Below are 10,920 nucleotides of genomic sequence, written 5' to 3' on the forward strand. Positions count from 1 at the left end.
GCCTATAAGGGTTTTCCTACTAGTGGAGGATTGGTCAGTCATGGAAAGTGCAGTTAATGCATACATCGAGGGAGGAAGCCATCATGCACGAGACAACACGGATGAGGTTGAGGAACACCTCGACTCGTCATCCGATGCAGCAAGCTCTTCGCATCCACAAGCTGGGTATGAGGAACCCCCACGCTTTTCTTCTGCATCAGTACCTTATTATGACTACTCCATGTATGATCCACCGGCGTGGAACCCAGACCCTCGATGGGGTTGAACTCCACTTAGGCCAAAAGCCTAAGCTTGGGGGGAGGTATACCGGCATCACTCATTCTTTGCATATTATGATTGCTGGATACTTGTATATACTTGTTTAGTCTCTTTGAGTGGTTTTCTAATGAGAGGAAGATGATATTTGGGGAAGTGCTGCCTGAAAACAGATTCTGGGCTGTTACCATAAAAATTCGTGCGCCCCGCCAGAACAGTATTTTGAGTTGCAAATTTTTGTGCATGTTCCCCAGGTTGTTATCTAACTTTCATTAGTTTAACACTTTTCGAACTGAGCAACGTAAGATTTTTGTAAAAATCGATTTCTGTACTGCTGTCATGTTTTGGCAGATTTCTGCCATCTCGTTTTTCTGTGTTTCTTTTAGTTTGCTATTCCTTGTTTCCACTTTGTTTCTTTCCCAAAACAAAAAAAGACCAAAAATATTTCTGTTGTTTCTCTTCACCAATTGTTTATCTTGGTTTCTTGCATTTGTTTCACTTTATTTGCTATTGCTAGTTTGCCATAAGAAAACCCAAAAAGATTTTGCTTTGTTTGCTTGTTTCCTTTTGTTCTTGTTCTCAAATTCGAAAACACCAAAAATATTTGCTGTTCTTCTTTGGTTTGTAAAGTTCATCATGAGTTCAATGGTCTTCGGTAGCTGGAGCGTGGTTTTCATTTCATATTATCCAAGCTACACAAGTGAAAGGCAATAATGACGATCTACGACAATCTGATTGTGGTGAGAGGCTGGTATGAACTCTATTTGTTCTCATTTTTGTACATATACTCATCCATGTGAGCATGCTTAGTTGGTTCATGTGAGGTATATGTTATTTGAGAAAGTCTAGTAGTTTATGATCTCTCATGTTAGCTCCAATTTATTAATATGAGTAGCATGTCATGGATGTTTGCTTGCATTGTTTTATTCATAAGTAAGTATGGCATTGTGGTATCCTCCTCTGAATAATTCATTTATATCGACTTGGCACATGCTCACGCATGCATATGACTGAACAAAAGTCAATTAAGCCTCAATGATTTACATTGCTTCAGAGTTCTTATATCACTTTTATGCCTCAATTAATTTATTTTGCCGCAAGCATGATTATGACGGTTGCTGCTCTCTTGAATTGTCGCTCCCTAGTCTTTTGCTAGCCTTCACTTGTACTGAGCGGGAACGCTGCTCGTGCCTCCAAACACATGAAAACCAAGTTATTCCAGAGTGTCCACCATAAATACCTATGCATGGCATTTCAAACCATTCCAAGTAAATTCTCATGCGCTACCTTTAAAATCTTCAAAATGCTTCTTAATTTGTGTTAATGTTTCATAGCTCATGAGGAAGTATGTGGTGTTTAGCTTTCAACCTTGTCATTTACTTTTGACGGACTCTCATATGGAATAGTGGCACATCCGCTTATCCAATAATTTTGCAAAAAGAGCTGGCAATGGGATTCCCGAGTCCCGAATTAATTAACTTAAATAGACACTCCTCCATGGTTTGTGATTGTTGGACGACACCGAAGGATTCGGTTAGCCATGGCTTGTGTAAGCAAAGGTTGGGGGAGTGTCATCATCATAATAAAACTAAAGTAAAAAGGCACTCCTTCATGGTATGTGATTGTTGGCAGGCACCCGATGATTCGGTTAGCCATGGTTTGTGTAAGAAAGGTTGGAAGGAGTGCCACATAAAAATGTAAATAATTCATGGGAGCCGCTCTTGAAAGTCCGGTTGGCGAGGTAGTTGGTGTACCCATTACCATTCGTTGACAACAACAAACACCTCTCAAAATAATTTTACTCCTACTTTACAAATGAAAAGCTCTAGCGCATGTTAATCCCTCGCTTCCTCTCGCGAAGGGTCAATCTTTTACTTTTATGTTGTGTCTCCATTATTTCTTTGAGCACTTTCTTGAGAGCACAACTGTCATTCTTAGTATAATATGCTTGTCTCAAAATATGATTGATTGTGGTATAACTTTGATGCTTTTATCTTTGACAATCACTACTTCTAGTCTTTCTATGAACTCCGAGAGGTGCCCGGGCATTTATGTTTTGCCGATCAAATACAGGCAAGCGAGATACCACTTTATCATACTCTCTTATGAACATTGCAATCCTGCTTATATACATGATTCATGATGCTTATTATTAATTGTTGGTACCTCTTCATGATTGACATAGTCTGTTAGATGATCTTATTTGCATGTACCTTATTATGAACTGCTCAAGTATTAGCCATATCATGAGAATATATACATTATATGAGCAAATGTGTTCCTGAAAGTTCTTTTATCGCTCGGTTGTTAACTCGAATTGCTTGAGGACAAGCAATAAGCTAAGCTTGGGGGAGTTGATACGTCCAAAACGTATCTACTTTCCCGAACACTTTTGCTATTGTTTTGCCTCTAATTTGTGTATTTTGGATGCAACTAACACGGACTAACGCTGTTTTCAGCAGAACTGTTCCGGTGTCTCGTTTTTGTGCAGAAATCCAACTTTCAGGAAAAACCTCGGGATTTTGACGAAAGGGCCTATTTTCCCAGAATATTGACGGAGCCAGAAGGACATTTGAAGTGGAGGCCCGAGGGCCCCACACCACATGGCGGCGCGGCCCAGGGGGGGCCCGCGCGGCCATGTGGTGTGGCCCCTCGGCCGGCCTCCGACGCCCCCTTCGGACTACTTATTCGCCTCGACCTAAAAACGCACGGGGAGAAGTCGAAGTCGCCGTAAACCCTCCGTAACACCGCCACATCGCGAAACTCCGTCGCGGGAGCCGAAGTCTCCGTTCCGGCACTCCGCGGGACGGGGAATTGGAGGAGATCATCACCGCCATCACCGCCAACGCCTCTCCATCAACCAGCAATGTTTCCCCCATCCATGTGTGAGTAATTACCCCGCTGTAGGCTGAAGGGGATGGTAGGGATTGGATGAGATTGGTCATGTAATAGCATAAGATTGTTAGGGCATAGTGCCTAGTGTCCGTAGATGGTACTTTTATGATATTGTTGCAACTTGTTATGCTTAATGCTTGTCACTAGGGCCCGAGTGCCATAATCTCAGATCTGAACATGTTATTATTTCATCATGATATTCATTGTTTATGGTCTTACCTGCAAGTTGTATACACATGTCGCTGTCCGGAACCAATGGCCCCGAAGTGACAGAAATCGGGACAACCGGAGGGAATGGCAGTGATGTGAGGATCACATGTATTCACGGAGTGTTAATGCTTTGCTCCGGTACTCTATTAAAAGGAGTACCTTAATATCCAAGTAGTTTCCCTTGAGGCCCGGCTGCCACCGGCTGGTAGGACAAAAGATGTTGTGCAAGTTTCTCATTGCGAGCACGTACGACTATAATTGGAACACATGCCTATTGATTGATTAGTACTTGGACACCGTTTTATTATTATCCGCAAATGCCCTGCTATGATTGTTACATGAGTTTCTCTCATCCATGCAACGCCGTCATCCGTCCCCGTGCCTACAGTATTTTAATCCTGCTGTTTACTATAATCACTACTGCTGTCTTTGTTACTCTGCTGCCGTTATTTCACTACTTCTACTGCTATAAAACTGTTACTACTGATAAACTCTTGCGAGCGAGTCTGTTTCCAGGTGCAGCTGAATTGACAACTCCGCTGTTAAGGCTTTCAAGTATTCTTTGTCTCCCATTGTGTCGAATCAATAAATTGGGTAATACTTCCCTCGAAGACTGTTGCGATCCCCTATACTTGTGGGTCATCATCCTACAAGGAATCAAGTCTTGGATTTAGGTACCCATTTTTCAATGGGTAATATCATGTTAGTAACAAGAGGTTAGGGAACCCAAATAGTCCAATCAACATTGTCCTCTAGAGGACCAATAAAGCGAGCACGAATATGTCCATAGTAATCAACGAAAAGAACATGAGAAGGATTGTTAGAGCCGGCGAAGCCCGGTGTGGTGGCGTCGGGAATTCCACTCGTCCTTGAGTGAGGATGTCCTTCCTCATGATTGATCCTCATTATCTCCTTGTTGTTCTTCTTCTTGGTCCTCCTTCTTCTCTTTCTCTTCTGCTTGTAAGCCGATCCTTCCTCATTGCAATAACCCTCATTGACTCCATCTTTGGCCTCAATGACTCCCTCCAAGTATTTAGCTTGAATTTGGAGTCTATCAATCTTGGCCTTCTAGCGGTTTACTTCATCTTCATGCTTCGGTTGGGGATGAGTGATATCAAACACTTGAACTTCCTTTGCCTTGTTCACCCGGAAATGGTCCATCAAAGCTTCTTCTTGGAGAGAGTTCATCTTCTTAAGTAGTTGCTTGACACTCTCTTTCTTGGCCAAGTCTTCTTCATGCTTCCAACTGATGGGGTTCGTTGCATAGAAAACAAAAAAATTTCCTACCGCAAAGACGAATAAATCCAAGATCTAATCTATGGAAAACCCAAGATATAATCTATGAGATCGGAGCAACAAGATGGAGATGAGACTAACCCTCGAAGATTCCAAAGCCTACGAGATTAATCTCGTTGTTGGTGTAGACGATCGTCCCCGGTGCTGCAATCCGGCAGCACTTCCGTACTCGGTCACGCGTACGGTGTCGATGAAGCCCTTCCTCTCCCCGTTCCAGCGGGCAGCGGAGGTGTGGTAGATCTCTTCCAAGTTCCAGCAGCATGACGGCGTGGTGGTGGTGATGTAGCAAGAAAAGCTGCAGGGCTTCGCCTAAGCCGGAGCAGCGTATGGTGGAGGAGAGAGGCGGCCAGAGGAGGGGACAATGATGGGGTGGTGGCCGGCCACCCCCTCCCCTCTTTATATAGGGGGCCAGGTCGGTGGGGTGGCCCCCTTTCCCATCTAGGGTTAGGGGGGGCGGCGGCCAAGTGGGGGAAGAGGGATTCTTCCCTCCCAAGTTGATCCCCCCTAGGGAAACCCTAGGGGTTGGCCGGCTGGGCCTTGAGGGGCATGTGCCCCTGGCCCATTAGGCTAGGGAGCACCCCCTCGGCCCATGCTAGGCCTCCTAGGGTCGTGGGCCCAGTGGTGGGACCCCCGGAACCTTCTAGAACCTCCCCGGTCATCCACCGGAAAAATCCCGAACTTTTCCGAAACCTAGAAATCAACTTCCCTTATATGAATCTTATTCTCTGGACTATTCCGGACCTCCTCGTGACGTCCTGGATCCTATCCGAGACACCGAACAAACTTCGTCTCCATACCATATTCAAATCTACTTATGCGACATCAAACCTTAAGCGCGTCACCCTACGGTTCGCGAACTATGCAGACATGGTCGAGACTCCTCTCCGAGCAATAACCAATAGCGGGATCTGGAGATCCATAATGGCTCCCACATATTCAAAGATGACTTTAGTGATCGATTGAACCATTACATACGATGCCAATTCCCTTTGTCACATGATATTTTACTTGTCCGAGGTTTGATCATCGGTATCTCCATACCTTGTTCAACCTCGTTACCGACAAGTACTCTTTACTCGTACCGTGGTATGTCATCTCTTATGATCCAATCATATGCTTGCAAGCTAATCAGACGATATTCCACCGAGAGGGCCCAGACTATATCTATCTGTCATCAGGATGGACAAATCCCACTATTGATCCATATGTCTCAACTCACACTTTCCGAATACTTAATCCTATCTTTATAACCACCCATTTACGCAATGGCGTTTGATGTAATCAAAGTACCCTTCCGGTGTAAGTGATTTACATGATCTCATGGTCGAAGGACTAAGGCAACTATGTATCGAAAGCTTATAGAAAATTAAACTTAATGACTTGATCTTATGCTACGCTCATTTGGGTGTGTGTCCATTATATCATTCAACCAATGACATAACCTTGTTATTAATAACATCCAATGTTCATGATCACGAAACCATGATCATCCATTAATCAACAAGCTAGTTATACAAGAGGCTTACTAGGGACTCCTTGTTGTTTACATAACACACATGTATCAATGTTCCGGTTAATACAATTATAGCATGGTATGCAAACATTTATCATAAACACAAAGATATTATAATAACCACTTTATTATTGCCTCTTGGGCATATCTCCAACAGTCTCCCACTTGCACTAGAGTCAATAATCTAGATTACATTGTAAGGTACCTAACACACATGTCATTCTGGTGTTGGTCATGCTTTGCCCTAGGGAGAGCTTTAGTCAACGGATCTGCAACATTCAGATCTGTGTGTATGATACGTCTCCGACGTATCGATAATTTCTTATGTTCCATGCCACATTATTGATGATATATACATGTTTTATACACATTATATGTCGTATTTATGCATTTTCCGGCACTAACTTATTAACGAGATGCCGAAGAGCCAGTTGCTGTTTTCTGCTGTTTTTGGTTTCAGAAATCCTACAAAGGAAATATTCTTGGAATTGGACGAAATCAACGCCCAGGGTCCTATTTTTGCACGAAGCTTCCAGAAGACCGAGGGGGAAAGGAAGTGGGGCCACGAGGCGCCGCCACAACAGGGCGGCGCGACCTGGCCCTTGGCCGCGTGACCCTGGTGTGTGGGGCCCTCGTGTGGCCCCCCGCGTTGCCCTTCCGCCTACTTAAAGTCTTCGTCGCGAAACCCCCAGTACCGAGAGCCACGATACGGAAAACCTTCCAGAGACGCCACCGCCGCCAATCCCATCTCGGGGGATTCAGGAGATCGCCTCCGGCACCCTGCCCGAGAGGGGAATCATCTCCCGGAGGACTCTTCACCGCCATGGTCGCCTCCGGAGTGATGACTGAGTAGTTCACCCCTGGACTATGGGTCCATAACAGTAGCTAGATGGTCGTCTTCTCATGTGCTTCATTGTCGGATCTTGTGAGCTGCCTAACATGATCAAGATCATCTATCTGTAATTCTATATGTTGTGTTTGTCGGGATCCGATGGATAGAGAATACTATGTTATGTTGATTATGAATCTATTACCTATGTGTTGTTTATGATCTTGCATGCTCTCCGTTATTAGTAGAGGCTCGGCCAAGTTTTTACTCTTAACTCCAAGAGGGAGTATTTATGCTCGATAGTGGGTTCATGCCTCCATTAAATCTGGGACAATGGACGGAAAGTTCTAAGGTTGTGGATGTGCTGTTGCCACTAGGGATAAAACATTGATGCAATGTCCGAGGATGTAGTTATTGATTACATTACGCACCATACTTAACGCAATTGTCTCGTTGTTTGCAACTTAATACCGGAAGGGGTTCGGATGATAACTCGAAGGTGGACTTTTTAGGCATAGATGCATGCTGGATAGCGGTCTATGTACTTTGTCGTAATGCTCAATTAAATCTCACAATACTCATTATATCATGTATGTGCATTGTCATGCCCTCTCTATTTGTCAATTGCCCGACTGTAATTTGTTCAGCCAACATGCTATTTATCTTATGGGAGAGACACCTCTAGTGAACTGTGGACCCCGGTCCATTCTTTTACACCGAATACAATCTACTGCAATACTTGTTCTACTGTTTTCTGCAAACAATCATCATCCACACTATACATCTAATCCTTTGTTACAGCAAGCCGGTGAGATTGACAGCCTCACTGTTTCGTTGGGGCATAGTACTCTGGTTGTGTTGTGCAGGTTCCACGTTGGCGCCGGAATCTCTGGTGTTGCGCCGCACTACATCCCGCCGCCATCAACCTTCGACGTGCTTCTTGGCTCCTCCTGGTTCGATAAACCTTGGTTTCTTTCGGAGGGAAAACTTGCCGCTGTACGCATCACACCTTCCTCTTGGGGTTCCCAACGGACGCGTGCTGTACGCGTATCAAGCATATTTTCTGGCGCCGTTGTCGGGGAGATCAAGACACGCTGCAAGGGGAGTCTCCACAATCCAATCTCTTTACTTTGTTTTTGTCTTGCTTTATTTTATTTACTACTTTGTTTGCTGCATTATATCAAAACACAAAAAAATTAGTTGCTAGCTTTACTTTATTTACTGTCTTGCACTCTATATCAAAAACACAAAAAAATTAGTTACTTGCATTTAATTTATCTAGTTTGCTTTATTTACTACTGCTAAAATGGCCACTCCTGAAAATACTAAGTTGTGTGACTTCACAACCATAAACAATAATGATTTCTTATGCACACCTATTGCTCCACCTCGCTACTACAGCGAGAATTCTTTGAAATTAAACCTGCTCTCATCGAATCTTGTTATGCGAGAGCAATTTTCCGGTGTTAGTTCCGATGATGCTGCTGCCCATCTCAATAATTTTGTTGAATTGTGTGAAATGCAAAAGTATAAAGATGTAGATGGTGACATTATAAAATTAAAATTGTTTCCTTTCTCATTAAGAGGAAGAGCTAAAGATTGGTTGCTATCTCTCGCCTAAGAATAGTATTGATTCATGGACTAAATGCAAGGATGCTTTTATTGGTAGATATTATCCCCCTGCTAAAATTATATCTTTGAGGAGTAGTATAATGAATTTTAAACAATTAGATAATGAGCATGTTACACAAGCTTGGGAAAGAATGAAATCTTTGGTTAAAAATTGCCCAACCCATGGACTGACTACTTGGATGATCAGCCAAACCTTTTATGCAGGACTGAACTTTTCTTCGCGGAACCTATTGGATTCAGCTGTTGGAGGTACCTTTATGTCCATCACTTTTGGTGAAGCAACAAAGCTCCTTGATAATATGATGATTAATTACTATGAATGGCACACGGAAAGAGCTCCACAAGGTAAGAAGGTAAATTCTATCGAAGAAACCTCTTCCTTGAGTGATAAGATTGATGCTATTATGTCTATGCTTGTGAATGATAGGACTAATGTTGATCCTAATAATGTTCCGTTGGCTTCATTGGTTGCCCAAGAAGAACATGTTGATGTAAACTTCATTAAAAATAATAATTTCAACAACAATGCTTATCGGAACAATTCTAGTAACAACTATAGGCCATATCCTTATAATAATGGTAACGGTTATGGTAATTCTTATGGGAATTCTTACAAAAATAATAGGAACACACCCCCTGGACTTGAAGCTATGCTTAAAGAATTTATTAGTACACAAACTGCTTTTAACAAATCTGTTGAGGAAAAGCTCAATAAAATTGATATTCTTGCTTCTAAGGTTGATAGTCTTGCCTCTGATGTTGATCTTTTGAAATCGAAAGTTATGCCTAATAAGGATATTGAAAATAAAATTGTTACTACAGCAAATGCCATCCAAGTTAGAATTAATGAGAATATAAAATTGATGGTTGAATTGCATGCTAGGTGGGAAAGAGAAGAAAAAGAAAAACTAGCTAAAGAGAATAATGTAGTTAAAGTTTGGACTATTACCACCACTAGTAATGTTAATGCTCCACATGTTGCTGCACCTCCTACTAATAATGGTAAAATAATTGGTGTTGGCAATGTTACCACTTCTAATGCAAAGCGTGCAAAATTGCCAGAAACTGCTAAAACTGCTGAAACTGCCTGTGATAAAACTGCTGAAATTTTTTCCAACATTGGGGATGATGACCCCATTGCTTTAGATTATAATGGGTTGGATTTTGATGATTGCCACATCTCTGAAATTATAAAGTTCTTACAAAAACTTGCTAAGAGTCCAATGCTAGTGCTATAAACTTGGCTTTCACAAAACATATTACAAATGCTCTCATAAAAGCTAGAGAGGAGAAACTAAAACTTGAAACTTCTATTCCTAGAAAGCTAGAGGATGGTTGGGAGCCCATCATTAAGATGAAGGTCAATGACTTTGATTGTAATGCTTTATGTGATCTTGGTGCAAGTATTTCCGTTATGCCTAAGAAAATCTATAATATGCTTGACTTGCCACCATTGAAGAATTGTTATTTGGATGTTAATCTTGTTGATAATGCTACAAAGAAACCTTTGGGGAGAGTTGATAATGTTCGCATTACCGTTAAAAATAACCTTGTCCCCGTTGATTTTGTTGTCTTGGATATTGAATGCAATGCATCTTGTCCCATTATATTGGGAAGACCTTTTCTTCGAACTGTTGGAGCTATCATTGATATGAAGGAAGGCAATATTAAATATCAATTTCCTCTCAAGAAAGGTATGGAACACTTCCCTAGAAAGAGAATGAAGTTACCTTTTGATTCTATTATTAGAACAAGTTATGATGTTTATGCTTCGTCTCTTGATAACACTTGATATACACTTTCTGCGCCTAGCTGAAAGGCGTTAAAGAAAAGCGCTTATGGGAGACAACCCATGTTTTTACTACAGTACTTTTATTTTATATTTGAGTCTTGGAAGTTGTTTACTACTGTTGCAACCTCTCCTTATCTTAGTTTTGTGCATTTTTGTGCCAAGTAAAGTCGTTGATAGTAAGGTTCATACTAGATTTGGATTACTGCGCAGAAACAGATTTCTTTGCTGTCACGAATTTCGACCTGACTCTCTGTAGGTAGCTCAGAAAAATATGCCAATTTACGTGCGTGATCCTCAGATATGTACGCACCTTTGATTCAATTTGGGCATTTTCATTTGAGCAAGTCTGGTGCCTCAATAAAATCCATCTTTACGGACTGTTCTGTTTTGACAGATTCTGCCTTTTATTTCGCATTGCCTCTTTTGCTATGATGGATGAATTTCTTTGTTCTATTAATGTCCAAGTAGCTTTGTGCAATGTCCGAAGTGTTAATGTCG

This window comes from Lolium rigidum, chromosome 7 (genome assembly GCF_022539505.1).
Source record: "Lolium rigidum isolate FL_2022 chromosome 7, APGP_CSIRO_Lrig_0.1, whole genome shotgun sequence".
Taxonomy (NCBI): Eukaryota; Viridiplantae; Streptophyta; class Magnoliopsida; order Poales; family Poaceae; genus Lolium; species Lolium rigidum.